Below are 17669 nucleotides of genomic sequence, written 5' to 3' on the forward strand. Positions count from 1 at the left end.
GTTCTTCCTCAGGGAGGACTGTGGAGGCTGTCTTTGTTGGTATTGGTGCTGAATTGGAGAGCTCTCAGGTGTGTGGCTCTGGCCTTTTCTGGCACAGGCTCTCAGATGTTGGCGTGTCCTAGGGAGCACCTCCTGAGTGCCACCTTCTTTTTGTACACCCCTCTCTCCCCAGAGCTGAGGATTCCAGCAGAGGCCAACGTATTTTATGCCAAGAATCCTCACAAAAAATCCAACTTTGTGCTGAGGAAAAGGAGCCTCTCCCAAAAGAATGATGGGTGGATCGAGCCTCAACCTCCCTCTCGTCCTGGAAAGAAGGCTCCAGCCCTCCTGAGGATGCTTGCAAAACCATTCTGCTGCTGTGTGCCTGGGCGGGGCTGAGGCAGCCCAGGAATATTTACATTGATTACTATTTTCTTCAAAGTTTGAATCTATAGTGTGCCATTGTCCTTGACCTTGTTTAGTAACACAGTTGTTACTCTATCCTGTATTTGTTGTTTCCATTAATATATTATTATTTTAAAATATATATGTTTTTGTTACCTGATCTACTGTGATGATTTGAGTATACTAAATGTAGCAGTGATTCCTAAAGGACACATCCAAACCAACAGGAAGGAATGTTTCATTCTATCAGCAAGAACTTTGGTTTTTAGGAGTTTGGCAGATGGCATTATCTGAGTCAGTTTTCCAATGGGGGCAATGAAGTATCAGCTATGATGGTACAAACACAAACAAAGACACACAAACACACACAAGAGCACACACACTCACTGAGAGATAGATAGACAGATGGAGTTGGTCTCTGCTGAAATACTTTGGAGACATGGTTCTGATTTCTCCCCTTTTGGAGTATTTTCAATTGCACAAGGTGCCTTGCAAATGAACCCATGTCTGAGGAAGACATGCATGTGTACTTCACATGCCACTTTTCACATAGCAGGAAGGTCATGTAATATTTTTCATGCAGCTGTCTTTTGACTGTGAACCATCCCATGAGGTCAGCTGTGGAATTTTCAACTTGTAGCATCACAATGGGGATCCACTCTTTGGATTTGGGGATATTTCCGATTTTCTTGATTCAGATTGGAATGATATATATATTAGTTTTTGATGAAAATTCTGCATTTGATGGTAATGAATGTCGTGCATCTAGGAATCTGTAGAGTGCAGACAATGAATGGATGCCTACTGTTGTCTGGACTGGTCTGAAAAGTCCTGTAGCATCTGAGCATGTGTGAGGGCTGTACAGGTCTTGCAAAAAGTCCAGGTCAGATGATCCTGCACAAAGCTGAACTCCTAGTGGTCTCCACAACAGTGTAAGGGCCAAGGAGAAACACACTTCCACACAGAAGTTGGGAAGCTACCTTATGAAGGTGATCATAGATACGGGATTATTAATATATCCAGGTTGGCATCTATTATTTTTTTAGCTTTTGACTTTCGCAGCTGTGGGCATCTTGACAACCATCAACTCCCTGTAAGCACAGACAACTCTATAAGAACCTGAGGATAAATTTCCCTGTGCATGTCCCCTTGTGAAACTGCTTAAGCACCGCCTGGTTTACACACAGGTGGAATTTCTAGGTCAAAGTGTGCATGTTTACTTCTTTGACTAAGCACTGCCAGGTGGCTCTTCTGCATAGCTCTACCTGTGGCCAGGATTGTATTATCTAGCTTTCTAACTTTTGCATGTTGAGTAGATACATAGTGGGAGCACACTGTTTTTGTTGGTATTTTTCTTGGTATCTATTCTGATGCTTTTCACTGGGGGATTTTTTCCTGTGAAAATGGGCTTCCTCTACTTGACCTTATTTTCTTTTTAAAATTTTTTCAATGTGACTTTTTAATTTTAGTTTTATTAAAGACATTGCCCCTTGCTTGCATAGTCTATATCTAAAGCACTAGTCCTTGCTCCAAGGCCCAGCTTGCTCTCAGCTGCCCCAGGAGGGGAACAGTCTTTGGCGGTAGACAAGAGACACCCCTGCAGGGGGCACAAGTGCTTTGGCCCTCTGGTGTCTTGCCAGCAGTGCTTCCCATGCTCACAGAGGGTTTCAGACACTGAGTCAATGGTCCAGGTGGTCTTTTGTTCAGTCTGATCTCAAATTGAGCTCCTCTGAGAGGTCATATTGAAGTCCTTGTGTGTACCTGATCCATCATTTTAAACAATATTCCAAGTTCACTTTTTGTGTGTACGTGGGTTCTGGGGATTGAACCCAGGGCCTTGAGCCTGTGAGGCAAGTGACCTACCTGAGCTACACCCTCAGAGACCCCTGTAAAAGTATTTCCCCTTTGCCTCGGGGTCTAAGTTGCCAAGGCTGACCTCAAACGTTCCTCTTGCCTCAGCCTCCCTGGTGGCTGGCATGACAGGCATGCACCTGGGACTGTCACACTCGAGCCTGTGATGGGAACTCATGTGCATCTGTCCAGGGCTGAGCATGGTTAGGCAGAGCTGTGCTCCAGGCTCCCTGCAGGGCTGTGGAGGCTTCTGCTGCCCAGCAGCCCTGGTGCCATGGCCAGGGCTCCTCCCAGCCGAGGGCAGGCAGCTGCCCATTGCTGTAGGCTGACCTTATTTTCTTCTTATGGCACTCGTCCGTTCTCTGGAGTATGTTGTATGGTTTGTCCATTAGGAGTCTAACAGGTCCTCTAGAACCTTCAGACAATTAGTAAAATTCCTAAACAGTAAGTGAGCACGCGCAGAAATTGGGCTAATATTTTGGGAAGAACAATGTTGGATGATATATTCATGGCTTGAATATATCATCCAACATGAAGTTATATTTTATTACTTACAAAATAATAAAATAATGAAGCAATACCATGGGCTGAGCTAAAATAGATCCTTAGGATCTTAGGCATTCTGTAACAAATCTGTGTCACTTGAAGTATAGAGTTGATCGACTCTGAGTAATGAAACAGAAGTAAAGGTATCAAAGCAAATGATCATCTGTTTCCAATTTTCTGTGATTTGGTTCAAGTGGTAAAGTGGTGATATTTATTAATAATGGATCAAATAGGTTCATAATTGTTTTAGAGTACAATTAGATGCCTTCAAACTTTAGGCTACATGGGCACATTTGAGAACGGTTCCAGCCGTTCTCTCATCCTTTGGGTCATTCCCCTCCTATGTCCTGTGAGACATTTTCTATGTGAGGCTTTAAGAAGAAGAAGAGAATATTCTGTAAAGAAAACCTTGTGATCTGTGCAGTATGAAGTTGAATGGATTCATTCAGAAATCAGAAATTCTATTGAAAGATATTTATTTGCATGAGCCAAATAAAACCTATTTTTAGGCATCCTGGTGAAGACAAGGTTTTATCTTTATGTCTCGTTTTCTATGTTTTGTTGTTGTTGTTGTTGTTAGAATGAAATTCATATGTTGCCAGACCATTCTATCAGATGTGTAACTAGATGCCATTTAAATTACCCACTTTTACATGGTAGACAGTTTTTAATGAACACTGCCTGTCTGCACCTTTTTTAAAAACAGGACTGGGATCAGAAGCCCAAATACCAATGGTTAGCTGGAACATATTTTTCATTTGGCCTATCTGTCAGTATTCCCTGAGGTCATCTGTGCAATCAGCTTCATTACTCCTGCTCCCTCACTGGATTTCATAGAAACCATATGCTATGTGTGAATCAGGGACACCAATCCCACAACATAGCATTCTTGGAATATCCAAAGTCCCACTTTTCACTTCGCCATGCCTGAGATCAGCAGTAATATTTATCAGCAAATGTGAGATTTTCAAAGATCCAATTCTATGTGCTCCTTTCTCATAGAGCCTTAGGCAGGGATATAGCATACATAAATATTAAGTAAAGTCCATAGTTTTTAAAATGTCATCCATTGAATAGTTGACACATGTCTGAGATACTTTTTATTTTGGAGGAGGTATTATTTAATAGGGAATTCCAACAGCTACCTAATAGTGAAATGAGAAGTCTTGCATCCATTTTATTTTGTTTCTGATGATTTTTATGAGTAAGGGTAAGATACTTCCTTGTTCTGATGCAGATGTTGCCCACTTTTGTGAATGGATGCGGGGTGTCACCTACTACTTGCATATCTGCATATTGGGCTTGACACTGCTATCGTACTTGGTAGTTGGCAAAAAGTCAATACTGAAGTTAAGCTCTTGTGTTCTAGCAGCAGAGCTGAAGATCCTTGATGTGCCACCTTCTGCAATCCATGCTGCTCTCTTCATGTTCCTTATTGACTTCCTGGTGATGAGCATCATGGTCTCCTGGTCTTGAGAATGGCCAAGCATTGCTCTGTGAATGTGGAAGATGGGCATGTGGAAGGCTCCAGGGAGGAGGGATCATTGAACATGTACTCTAATCCATGTGCCTGTTGAATGACCTGTTTTTTTATTTTTGGGTTTTAAGGGAGACACTGCCCTAAAACACTTCTGTGCAGCTGGGAATGCAGGCTTCTGCTTCACCTTGCAGGAAGCATTAACGAATCCTTTCCAGAAGACATGAGAAGAGAGAAATGAGCCTCTGGTATCATGCAGGTTCCTTGCATTGCCCATGGGCTAGAAGAGAGAAGAGTTGCTTCATGAGATTTGATCCCCTTTTTCCTGAAAAGTTCCACACAGAGGTGAGTCCCCAGCATGTTTAGAAATCATTTCAGACACCTTTCTGGACGGAATTGAATCAGAGCCCCTGATGATGTGGAAGAGCTAAAGATGGGTTTGCTATGAATTTTCTATTTCATTCATCAGGGCCTGAGTCAAGTCAGTCATTGTGCTGTCAACACATGAGCTGCTGGTCAAATGTGAGGAAGTGGTCTTGCTTTATGAAAACACCACCCTGATTCAGTGAGCCAGAGGCAGCCTGCAGTCCCTGTTTTCCTGTAAAGGCAGATTGCTGTGGATGGCCTCTGGCCTCGTCATGCAGCCCTGCTCAGAGTAGGGGATTGAGGGACCAGGCAGATCCCTAGTTCCTTTTGACCTTTATTGCCATTGGGCCACCCCAGGATTCTTGGACTCTACCTGGTCTTCTGGCCTGGGTCAGGGGATGTAAGGTTTGGAATCCCCCTCTGTGGCAGGATCCCAAGCCCCCCCAGCCACTTGAGGACAGGCACAGCCTTCCCTAATTGTGTTAGAGTTGGAGACTTCTCCCACCCATCCTCATCCATGCTCATCCCACATTTTGTAGCTTGACACCTGAGGACCTTTATTCATTGACTTAGTTGTTAGTGATGATGGTTACTAAGACTAAGTGACTCTTTCAAGTCACATCACTTGCATGGTAGGGCTAGAGCATGGATCTTCCTAATTGATTTCATGGGACTCTCTCATGGAAACTGTGACTGCCTCCTAAACACACACTCTACATTTGGAGTGTCAAAATTCTTGGCACTGCCTCCTTGGCAAGTGTATCTTGTCTTCTACGTGGGAATTTCACAAATATTTTCCTTTGGTTTGTGGAGGTCATGCAGAAGGGATTTCATTTGAAATAGCCCAAACAAGAAATACCAGTTGTCTTTTTCGCACATGGATGTGTGTAGTGAACATCCCTTTCTGTGTGCTTGCATGAGTTGCTCCTTTGAATTTGTTGAAGAATGGTTGGCTGGGGAGCAAGGTAACGAGAGATGGATATCAATGCTTGTCCAGTATTCTGAAGTGAAGAATGTATTGAGGATGTGAAGGCTTTTCTAGCCAGTTCCTATGGGTCAGTCAGGGATCAGTCAGAGGATTCTGTCTGGTAGACTCTTTGGAACATATGTCAAAGTGGCCTGGTCTTACCCTGTCCAGGACTGAACGCTGAGCTTGAGTGGGAGCTTCTTATCAGTTCAAGTACTTCCATGAGTCTGTCCTCTGTTCTCTTTGTTTTTTTTGTTTTTTTTTTTTCAGTTTTCAGTGGACATATCTTTATTTTATTTTATTTTATATGGTGCTGAGGATCGAACCCACTGACTCGCGCATGCCAGTCGAACACGTTACCACTTGAGCCACATCCCCAGCCCCCTCTGTTCTCTTTTTTCCGAGCAGTTTCTAACAGGAAAGGAGAACAAACATTGAAAGTACAGTGATTGATTATGTATACCAATGTTATTTGAATCAACTTTGTATAATTCAAAATTAACTTTTTGCTAGTAAAATTTCATATGTTGAGGAAATAATGAAAATATTGGGGTTGGGGGATGAGGATGGGCAAATCAAATATTTTTGAGCACCAAGACCTGTTTTTTTTTTTTTTTTTTTTTAACTTAAATCATAAACTGCCTGAGGACCACAGCAAGTAGATATTTCCAGAGACAGTGGGAAGGTAGTAGCACATGAGGAAGGGAAGAGCTCTCAGGATGGGAAGAGGGGGCCGCTTCAGGACTCACCGGGCAAGGCACGAGGCTGCTGGCCATGGTACATGCCTGCGCCCACTGAGTGGGGAAGATCCATGCTCTGTGTCCCTCCACCCTCCTCTGTAGCTTGTGTTGGCAGCAGATCAGGGAATTGGGGTCAGAAGTGCTCCCAGTAATATAGGCACCAGCCCCCAGAGTGTGTTCCTAGCCCTTTCCCCACCTGGCCTGACTTGGTGCTTGTGTTGATGCATGGCTGAAACCCTACAGTCATCAGAGTGTGTCTGCGGTCCAGATCCACCCTGCATGGCCAACATGCTCAGACCTTCGGCTGGGTCCTAGGCCTGCTACAACCAAACTCTGTCAACTGGGTGGCCAACAACAGAGGAAGGGCCTTCCCTCAAGCTCCAGGGGCTCAACACACAAGGTGTTGGGCGGTCTCACTGCCAAAACACCTCACAGGTTCCTAGGGGACTGTCCCCCCAACTCTCCCAGCCCTTGCCCACTCTCCTATTGCTGCCCACGATCTGTGGTTCCCATATGGGCATCCCGCCCTGGCTCCAACCTCACATAGCTGGTATCCCCAAGTCTCCCTGGTATCTGGGTCCAGACTCTCCTCTTCCTACAAGAATATCAGATATTGGATTTGGTCCCAGTTGATGCTGTGTTCCATCATGTGAGCTCTTAGCTTCATCACTGTGCAAAGACTCTTTTCCCACACAAGTTCGCACGACTTTTGGCTGGCTTAAGAATTTTCAGGCGACACTTTTCTAATGAGTACACTTTCCTTCCTTCCGATCTCCCCCCAGTGAGCATTCCTCGCACCCTTGTCCTAGTTCCTTTATGGCAGTTTCCCTCCTTATGGCTGAGAGGACCTAGTGACCCCTGGATTCACACGTTCTCCTTAATCACCAACACACTGCAGAATTCTCCAAAGGGCCATATATGCTCCTGGAAGTTGGTGTTGGAAATAGTTCTCCATCCATTAATCACTCCCTCACTCACTAATGTCCTTGTGTCCTTGAGAAAGGCTCTCCCTTTCCTGGTTTTCCTGAATAGAAATCCTCTTGCCTCTTGGGTGAATAGGGTTATGGGTTGTGCAGAGGGTGTTGGTCCACTGAGCATCTTAGAGACTGTCCTTTATGGAGCCTAATGATCCTCACTGGGGAATGAGGCCAGGGTCCTAACTGTGGTTAGTGTGAGGACACCCTGGGTTCAGAGAGGGAAAGAAGGACGAGGGAAACTCAGATGTCCCTTCATGGCCCCTGGAGTTAGAGGACTTACCCCTTTGCACCTGGGATCAGGAGACCTCATTTCCTCAAGGACACGCACACTCAGACGTTAATCTTGAGTGTGGGTTCCTTTCTGGGGTCCAGGGCTGTTGTTAGCCACCAGGAATGACAGTGCTCTCCATGCTGAGTGGAGCCATTTTTGCCAGGAAAGAGCCCGTGGTCACGCCTTGTGCAAAGCATCCCGCGCCAGGGGCTCCCATCCCTACATTCCTGTCCTGAAAGGAAACCACTCAGAGGCAAGGTGGGTCCAACCACCTCCCATGTGTTCACTCATCACTGTGTTCCAGCATCACCCCAGTTAACAGTCCTGATGGGATTGGATGTGGCTCAGAGTGTCACCCTCATGAGCTCTACCCTGCCACAGCTGCAGTTCTGCAGTGGGAGAAACTCAAAACCTCAAAACACATGCACATGAAAGAAAAGAGCAAGAGCCAGAGCCCAAACAGGCCAGGTGTGGCAAAGACAGCTGGAGTGCCTAGGTTGGGACTCAGAATTCTGTCAGTGGGGTGGCATTGCTGCTGGCACCAGCATGATAACCGAGAGCCAGCCCTGCTCATTTTGGGGAGCAGTGTGTTGGGGAAGGCAGCAGAAATTGAGAGGCAGGATTGAGTTTGGCCCTAGGAGGAGGTTGGGTAAGAGGCCAGTGTGGGTTGGAGGGCCTGGGCAGATAGAGAGAGGCCAGGGCACACCCCAAAGCCTGGAGACTGCACTGGATGTCCAGGGTTGTGAAACACCCTCCCCTCTTACTCACAACTGAGAGCAAGGGGCATTGATGAGTTCAGTTTGTGTGCGGCTGCATCCAAGGTGGCTCGGCTAGGCACCTCTGTTTCCTTGACTCAGGAGGCTGGGAGTCCAGGCTCCACCGAGGCTCGGCTGGGAGGATCGGACTCTGAGTTTATGCCTGTGTTCCTGGTAGGATCCATGTTGGCTGAGCCTCAGTGTTTTTGTAATGAGAGGATGGGTGACCGTCATGTCTTTATCACAGGACACACTTGCTAAATGGATTTGTTTGCTCTGAGGAGGAAAGAGAGAGGGGGGAGTGGTGCTGGAGACAGGGATGCAGACAGGGGTCATGGACTTGGCATAACTCAGTCTTGGAGGTGATATCCCATCACCTGTACCCACTTCAATTCCCATGAATCCAGAGGCTGAGCCCCCTTGAGGTGAGGGGTGAACCGGTTCTGGGCAGCAGGATGCTGTGGTACCTCGGAGTCTCTGTGAGACCCCAACACTAGACACACTTGGCCCTTTTGAAATCTTAGGAGAAGCCTTGGGAAGTTGTATGGCAGAGGGGAGCAGCCTCTGCATCTCAGTCCCCTCCAACTTGCCATGGTGTAGAGAGGGAACTGCAGCCACGATGGGACGGACATTGGCCATGTCCCTGTGTGGGACACAGGCCTGATTGAGTTAGGGTGCATTCTTTGTCTCTCCCCTTCTTGTGATTGTCCCATCTGTACATTTGTGCTTTAGCCACCTGTGAGTCCCATCTCTGGTTTCAGAGAGAATAGAGGGTGTTAGGGGCCAATAGACACAATAAACCCTAGAGATTAGATGCTACCCTACTTTCCAGAAAAGACTGGGCACACCATGAGTTGCACAATGATGGGACCAGGGTCCAAAAGCTGCTGAGAGGGAAGGACTGGTTGTGAATGCATTTTTGAAGGCTCCAAGCTGGAACTCTAGTGGCACCAAGCAGGGCAGATGCTGGTGGGGATGTTTGGGTAGTTGTTGGTGAACACCTGCGCACCTGAGATGGGTAGGCATGGAGGAGAAATCAGCAGCCCATAGGGCTTTTGAAAGTGGTCTTATGTGAAAAGAGGCTCAGGTATGGGCACAGGAAATGACATCATTGCCTTGACAATGGATCAAACAGAACATGGAACCCTGGTATCCAGGCACCCACTTCACTGACCAAGCCATCCGAGCTCACTTGGTTGGAGCCACTGGAGGGAGAAGGATGTTCTCCTGTGGTTGCAGACAATGCCGAGCCTCAGGCTCCCAGGAATCTCAGGGGGGCCAACTAGCCCTTTTGTGGATACACTGGGTGAGGCTTCATCTTAGACGCCAGAGCCTCTGGCGATTGTCGCAGAGGAGCTCAAGAGTAACAGTGAGTAGCACAGGGCAGGTGAGCCCAGCAGGCCCTCTAGTCTGATCCCTGATGAATGGCCCAGGACTCCTATTCTGACTCTGTGTGTGTGTGTGTGTGTGTGTGTGTTTGTGTGTTTGTACTGATGGGAACTGTCCCATTGTGCTTTGACTCTAGTGTATTGGCACAAGTCATTTTTCTGTTTGTCACCATTTCCATTTTGAACCCACCATTCTTGGTCCCAACCCAGGGTGAAAATGATCAGAACACGGAGGAGCCCTTCAGGGTTCAGAGCCTTGAACCTTACAGGCAGGACCAGCTTAGGAATGAGCTCCTGCCTGTCATTTGTGGGAGGAACCTACAGTTCAGCAGCAACATGGGGTTAATCTCCTGGGATTTCATCCCCACCCAGCAGGTGCTGGATCTCTTGTTCCCAAGGTAAGCACCAGACCACCAAGCCCAAGTGTGTAGCCCCCTCATGCCTCTGTCTTGGGGCTGCCATGTGCCTCTCAGGGACCCAAAGGTTTGTGATACCTAATGAGATAGAGGACCACACTCATAGTGGAATGTCAGCCCCGAATGGTACGAGTCCTGGAGGTGCCTGCCACAGCCTTGCAAGGGCAGTGAACTTCCCCTCTCAGGCAGAGAAACCATCCTGACTCCAGCTGATCCACAGAGGTCCGTGGAGCAGTCCCCACACACTGGGCACCACAGCTCAATGGTGTGCACTGAGCTCATTCCCAGGTGGACTCAGTGAGGCCAGGTGGTCTTTCTGGTGTGATGTTGGCTTTGTGAAGAACGTAGATCTGTGCCAGAGGCGTCTCAAAACTCGGGCCTTGGGAAAAGCACTTTTGGGTTAATAAAGACATGTTAGTTTCCATAGTGGGACAGAGCGTCCTAGCTGGGACATAGCTGGACAGGGGCTTTGGACATGGCAGCTCCCACACCCAGAGATATGTGGGAATCAGCAGTTTGGGCTCATTCACTGGTGAACATGGAGAAAGCACCCACTGTGTGAAGACACGTTTCCAGTCACGTTTCATAATTCAGTGAAAAATGGGGTGCAAATGATTGCCATTGTGTCCCTTTTCATGGGGTCAGCCTAAACCGCAGGTGCCATGAGTACATATCCTCCATGTGACTGCATCCCTGACTCCATGAGGCATAACTGCACGTTGTCCTCTTCAGTGACTATGGTGGACCCTTGGACCAACTTCAACATGGAATGGGCTTGGGGTCAAGAGGGTGGGCTCCTGTTTCCAGAATAGGGACCTGCAAGGTGATTTGACTTGGGAAGGCTGAGGAAAGACTGCTCTGCCCAATTCAGTTTTCTGCCTGCAGTGTAAGGTGTGGGGCTTCAACAGTAGGAGGGGTAAGGCGGGGAGTTGTAGGTGGAGTCAGGGTCCTCTGGGGAAGGCCCTGGGATAATGGATCCCCCCACACCACACCTCCCTGTCCTCCCCCAGGGCCACAGAGATGTGGTCTGCACTCATGGGAAAAGAGAGGTCCACCGCTACTCAGGGGAACTCAGTGAGAGCTCACAGAGAATGAGGTAGCATTGCAGCCCACGCCAGGGGAGGAGGTGTCTCTTGAGCCCCGAGAAGAGTGGGCAGGAGGACAGACACTCCCAGAAGGTGCATTCCAGGTTGGAGAGCATGTAGCCAAGAGGAAGAAGAGTGTCAGGCCTGCCCAGAGGAGGGGAGAGCTGGTCAAACCATGGATCTAGCGCTCCTTCGTTGAAGGTTCTTTGCCTGTAGCGACCTGTCCTGACCCTGCCTGTACAGCCACTGTGTCTTGCCTGAGGTGGACTGGTGTGTTCAGAACCAGGGACGGTTCAGGAGGGTAGGGTCAGAGGTTTGCTCTGGAGGCCGTGGCGAAGGCAAGGCCAGGGTTTTGCTGACTCCACACCTGCCTCCCCACAGTGCCTCATCTTCCTTCCTGGGGACCTGGGTGAACTTCTACTCCGAGGCTTCCCATCAGCCTCCAGGCTCTCTGAGTCTGTAGCAGCTGCTGCCGTACATGTGGCTCCTCCTGAGTGGCTTTAACCTGGAGCACCAAGCACACCACCTGCTGGCCCAGGTTGAAGATGGCAGATCAAGCCAGGCAGAGCCTGAGAGCCAGGCGGACCGGGGTGAGTACCTAAGTACCTCAACACACCTCCAAACCATACCCCTCCAATTAGTGTAGCCCTGTATGAGTAGATGAGTCCACTGTCAAGGTGGAGGCACCCACCATCAAGTGCTTTTCCCCAAACCCACCTGTGATCATTGCTGCAGTGGGGAGAAAACCTTCAACACATGAGTCTTTGGGGACCAAACCAGATACAAAGTCTAGCTGTTTCTCTTTGATGGGTCCAACGTGAACTAAGAGGTACTGGGGTACAAGGGGCTATTTCCTTGAAAGGTGTTCCTGTAGTGGACCTCCTGTGCATAGAGGGTCCTCAGGGATTAATCAGTGGGGAGTCTTTGGTGGAACAGAAGCTGGATTCGGGGGCTCTCAGGTCTGTGTGTGAGACCTGAGCTGGCAGAGGCTCTCAGTTGTGGGGGATGTTGGGTAGTGTATTCCTTGAGTGTCACCTACCACGCCTCTGCCCCTGCCTTTCCAGAGCTGAGGGTCCCTGCTGATGCGAAAGTCTATCACGGCCTGATTGGAGGAGTGCATTATGACTTTCTTCTTCGACAAACAGATGCCAGCAAGTCGTTGAAGGTCAAACCAAAGGAGGTAAACAGCCACCTTCTTCAGTCTTTACTCCTGGTGCCACTCCACATCCTCCAAGGGGACAAGAACCTCAGGTTCTGGATGGATGTTGTAGAATGCCCACAGAGCCAACTGCCAGGCTGGGTGGGGTGCAGTTGCTGGGCTTTGCTGATGTTGTCATCCCCCACAGTTCTTGGAACCTTCTGTGGCAGTGGCATCCAGGACCCCAGCAGCTGTGAGCAGCAGCTCTGCAGTGGCTGCAGGATCATTGCCCCAGGCCACCCAAAGCAATGAGTGCTGCATGAGAAAAGTCACCAGTAGCAGCTCCTCACTGCTTCACTCCAGCGAGCAGGTGGAAGACAGCCGCGTTGTTCACGTCCTCCTAGAGGGACAGAGCCTGAGGGAGACAAAGCGCATCCCGGTAAGCCCGACAGCAGGGCTGCCTCCTGGGTGTCCACACAGTGGAAGGCAGGAGACACAGCCAACCCCAGGGCTATGGTGGGAAATAAAGAAGAGAGAGGTCCGTCTTAAGGGCTTGACCTGAGGAGGGAGAGCATCAGCATGCCCAGCTTCCGTGGTGAGTGGGCCTGTGTATTGTGGGTTTTGCAGGCCAGAAGTGCAGACGGAAGTGCTGTGGACAGATGAAGGCAGAGATATGTCCAGGGTGCAGGCTGCAGTGCCTAGAACTTGGTATTCTCAATGAGTGAAGTTGGAGCAGAGGAGGTGGCAGTGACTTGTCACATGTGTAGGAGGGGATGTGTTCCTGGTGGCAGGGAAGAGAACCTCCTTAGCATGACTAGGTGTAGGAATTTGGGGTCGGGATCACCTGGGGGGTCATGCCAAAGCTTCGGAATGTTAGGCTTTGCATGTATGTAAATACGGAGCTAAAGGGGTTCTTGGCAGAATTTCTATGGATGTGCAGTAGACACGCTAATGCTGCAGGTGTCCAGCTGCAGAGGAGACATGTTCAGTGACTGCCAGTGCTGAGTCAAGTACATCATTACAACCAGACCCGCACCGAGCTTCCAGAGGCCAGGGCCTCTCAAAGCTATCATGAAGCACTCAAGTGCACACTCTTGTATCTGAGTCTGTTTTGTGTCGTGGCAGTCAGGACCCAAATTTTCAGTGCATCTGCCTCTTCCACCCACAAAGGCAGCCTGCATCCCAGATCACACTTGGTGCGCAGATCCCTGGCCCATTGCTCTCATCTCAGTGAGATGAGAGTGTGTCTGTGCATAGGCAGTTTGGTCCTTTGACATGAGTGGAATGTGGCTCCCCAGGGGGAGGGGAGATGGCAGGTACAGGCAGATATTTGTACCAGGATTGTTCTAGTAGCACATTGCAAGAACCCAGGTGGTATATGGAGGACACACTCAGGTAGCAGGATAACAAGATTGTGCCCTTGTATATGTAGCTGAGATTTCTCCTGAATGTTTGACCACAGTCTTCTGGGCAGCTCTTCTAAAAGCCATTCTCTGATGACATTTGTCCCACCCTGATCCAGGTGACCTTTCAGGAGACGGTGACAAGCCTCATCCGCAGGGCCTTGGACCAAAATTTGTTGCAGCATGAGGATGTGGACAACTTTGAGCTGCTGTATATGATGTCTGAGGATGAGAGTAAGTAGGACAATCAGACAGTGGGGAGACATGATCCACAGTGGGCTCAGGATAACTGACAGCCAAGAGAAAGTGGGCCTTGGCCCCAAAATACCAAAGTGTGATGGGCCTGGCGGAGACTCTCAGGGGTTGTGGGTGTTTTGTGGTATAATCCTTGAGTGCCACCTAACAATTCTCTCCACTTCGCTCTGCAGAAATCAAGGTCTCTGACCACTCACTCGTGTGTCTGTCCATGAATCTGGGAGTACAATATTTCATCGTGAGGAAACGCCCCCAGGTCAAGGGAAAGGAGGTAAACACCTACCTTATTCAAGCTGTGCATGTGCTGCCATTCCACTCCGACCTGAGGAAATAAGAAGCCTCAGCACCTGGACATATTTGCTGGAAGCCCATAGAGCCAACTGACAGTCTGGGGTGGCTTTCTGTTTCTGGGTTTGCTGATGTTCCATCCCCCACAGTTCTCAGAATCAACCTGCAAGTCCTCCAGGCCACTTTCCCACAAGCAGGTGGGAGACACCTGCTTAATTCGTGTCCACTTAGAAACACAAAGTCCAGAGATGGCCAAGAGTGTTCTGGTAAGCCTGGGAGCAGGGGTGTCCCGTGGTGCTTACACCTGGGTGGGGAGCAGACACTGGTCCAATACCATGGACTACTCATGCCCTCTTGAATTTGGAGCTTCTGGATGATCAGGAGGATAGATGGGAATCAAGAAGGGAGAGGTCAGTGTGAAGGGCTGGAGCTGAGATGAGCGAGTGCAGCAGCTTGTCCACTGCCATGTCTGAGGGAGTCTGTGTGTCAGGTGGCAGCATGCAGTCCAGAAGGGCAGGGACAGGTATGGGTGACAGATGAGAATAGGACAGGAACTAGGTTGCAGGTTCCCTTGTATGGGATGCTGACGTCTATGGAGGAGGACAGCAGTGTGAGGTTCTCCATGTTCCTTGAACAAGGAGCTGAGAGAGTCTCTCTGCAGAGTCGATATGGATGTGGAGCAAGCACACTAAATGTCCAGGTAACCCAATGACCACCCTTGCCGGATGAGGTGCCCTCCTACATCCCAGCCAGCACTGAGCCTCTGGAGGCCAGGAGCTCTCGTGGCTATCTTTCAGCACTCCTGTGTGTGGTCATGTTCCTGGGTCTGTTTTTGGCCCTGGCAATCCAGACCAAAGCCTCTAGGTTTCGTGCCTAGGCCATTCCCAATGCCGCCTGCATCCTCGGGCATACCTGGGATCTTGGAGGCTATTGTCCCATTCCTCCCAACTTGTGGGATGAGATTGCATCTGTATGCAGGTAGTGGGGTCCTTTCACTCCGAGAGGAGTGCAGCTCCACAAAGAGCAATGGCAGGCCCAGGAAGTCCTATGTACAAGGATTGGGCTAGTAGCCTGTGGGAAGAGCCCACACGATGAGCAGGAGGTCAGCCTCAGGTAGTAGGGTCATGGGTGTTGCACTTGTATTTAGAGTGGAGGTGCCTCCAGAATGCCCCTGCCCACTGTCCTTGAGTAGTCACTTCAAGGCCCATTTCCTGAAGGCCTGTCTCCCATGCTGCTCCAGGTGACCTGCCAGGATAGGGCTCCTGTTGTCATCCGCAGCGCCCTCGACCTACACTTCCTTACTGAGGAGAATCCAGAGGATTATGAGCTGGGCCAAATCATCTCTCGCCGTCAGAGTAAGTGAGACAATCAGATAGCAGAGAGCAAGGGTCAGGATGTGGACTCAGGTCAACTCTTAGCAACAAAGAGTAGTCTCTGACCCCCAAGAACACTCCAACAGGTGTGTTGGGTTCGTGCACAAAGCCAACTGCACTTCTGCTGGTGGAAGGTCTTGAGGTCCAATAGTATACCCCAGTGGATATTGCGGCTCCCCACCAGGTGCCCTCCCCTGGACATGAACAGGCATCCAAAGCTGACATCTTTGAGGAGTGAGGAAGAAAGCCTCTCTCCAGGAGCAGTATGTTTTCATGGTCTGGGATAGGAGTGGTTTCAAAGGAACATGGGAATGCATGGGCTAAAGAGGGAACTGGCATTTTGTGGACTGAAGCAGTACTATTGAAAGCCTTCTGTGTGACCAAAAAAACCACTGCCTGGGCAGAGCATTGCCAGGATTCTAGCAAGCAGTAACAGGATGAAATTGGGAAGAAAACACAGCCTGGGAGACAGCCTGAATCATCTGTTTTTGCATAAATTCCATGGTCTTACGCACCTGAGTCCACTAGGCAAGGAGTGATCACAATAGCCAGGTTGTGATCCCTAACTAAAGTCAGATGAGGGCTTCCTGAGCACTTAGCCACAGAGCTCATCTGATAATAATGCCAGCGCTTTTTTGTTGGTTGGTTGGTTGGTTTTTGTGAGCCAAACACCACAGCAGCCATTATCCCAGCCTATGTACCCTGAAGACCACCATCCCTATGAGTTCTAGGATCACTTGTCTCCTATCTGAACCTACTGTTAGGTTAGTAGTGTCTATGGAAGAGGAAGTCTGTCTGGGGCCTTGGTAGCCTAAGAAATTCATAGCAGAGATCTCCACATCCAACCCAGAAGGGATGGAGAACAGGCTCTAGGTTAGAGGAGGGCGACAGGAAACACATGTTCAGAGGAAGGAGAAGCGGCTGTTGTATTCCCCCACTCGGGGTCATGGCACCACTGGGCCATACACCATGTTGGAGGGAAGCAGTCCCTTTGCTGGTCTTTGGAACCATTGTTCTCAGTAGGGCAGTATTTGGAATGTGTCCTCCATTCTCAGAAGCCTGGTTCACATGGAGGCGGGCTCCACCAACGCAGAAGCATGGCTCTAACGTGGTATCCGTGCTGGTCAGCCTGTCCTCACTGTGGCCATACTTGAGGAAAATAACTCAGAGGAGGAATCCTAGGCCTTTTCTCTGGGTTTCATAGCTTTCTCTTTGGTTGTGCACTGAGGCTGTCCATAAAGCTCTAGTGTGTGGCAGTGGAGAGCTCCTCAGCCCTTGCCACAAAGGCATAGACTGGGAGAGAGAGAACGAGGCTGGCAGAGAGGGAGAGAGAGAAAGATGGAGAGGGAGGACCTCTACTTGGAGAATGAGGATTCAGTGGAGCCAACAGGAACAAGGTACTGTTGCCCAGGGCACAACCCTGTTTAGGTCTTCCTCCAACCATGCTCAACCTTTCTTCCAGTCCCTCCCACCCCCCAGTAGTGTACTCATCTTGAATGAGAATTTCATGTTGACATCAGAGCACTCACCATCCAATGCTTCCCTCCAAACCCACCTGTGAAGATGGCTCATGTGGGGACTGAATCTTCGGCACAGGAGCCTTTTGTGGGAGATTTCAGATGCCAACCCTAGTGGTGTGCTTTGGCAGATGCAAGAGGACCTGAGATATTCTGGAGTCCAAAGCCTTTGGTAGGAACAGACATTAGGTCTGTTGAAGTGCTCTGCCTAGTTCTTCCTCAGGGAGGACTGTGGAGGCTGTCTTTGTTGGTATTGGTGCTGAATTGGAGAGCTCTCAGGTGTGTGGCTCTGGCCTTTTCTGGCACAGGCTCTCAGATGTTGGCGTGTCCTAGGGAGCACCTCCTGAGTGCCACCTTCTTTTTGTACACCCCTCTCTCCCCAGAGCTGAGGATTCCAGCAGAGGCCAACGTATTTTATGCCAAGAATCCTCACAAAAAATCCAACTTTGTGCTGAGGAAAAGGAGCCTCTCC

This window comes from Urocitellus parryii, chromosome 12 (assembly GCF_045843805.1).
Source record: "Urocitellus parryii isolate mUroPar1 chromosome 12, mUroPar1.hap1, whole genome shotgun sequence".
In the NCBI taxonomy this organism is placed as follows: Eukaryota; Metazoa; Chordata; class Mammalia; order Rodentia; family Sciuridae; genus Urocitellus; species Urocitellus parryii.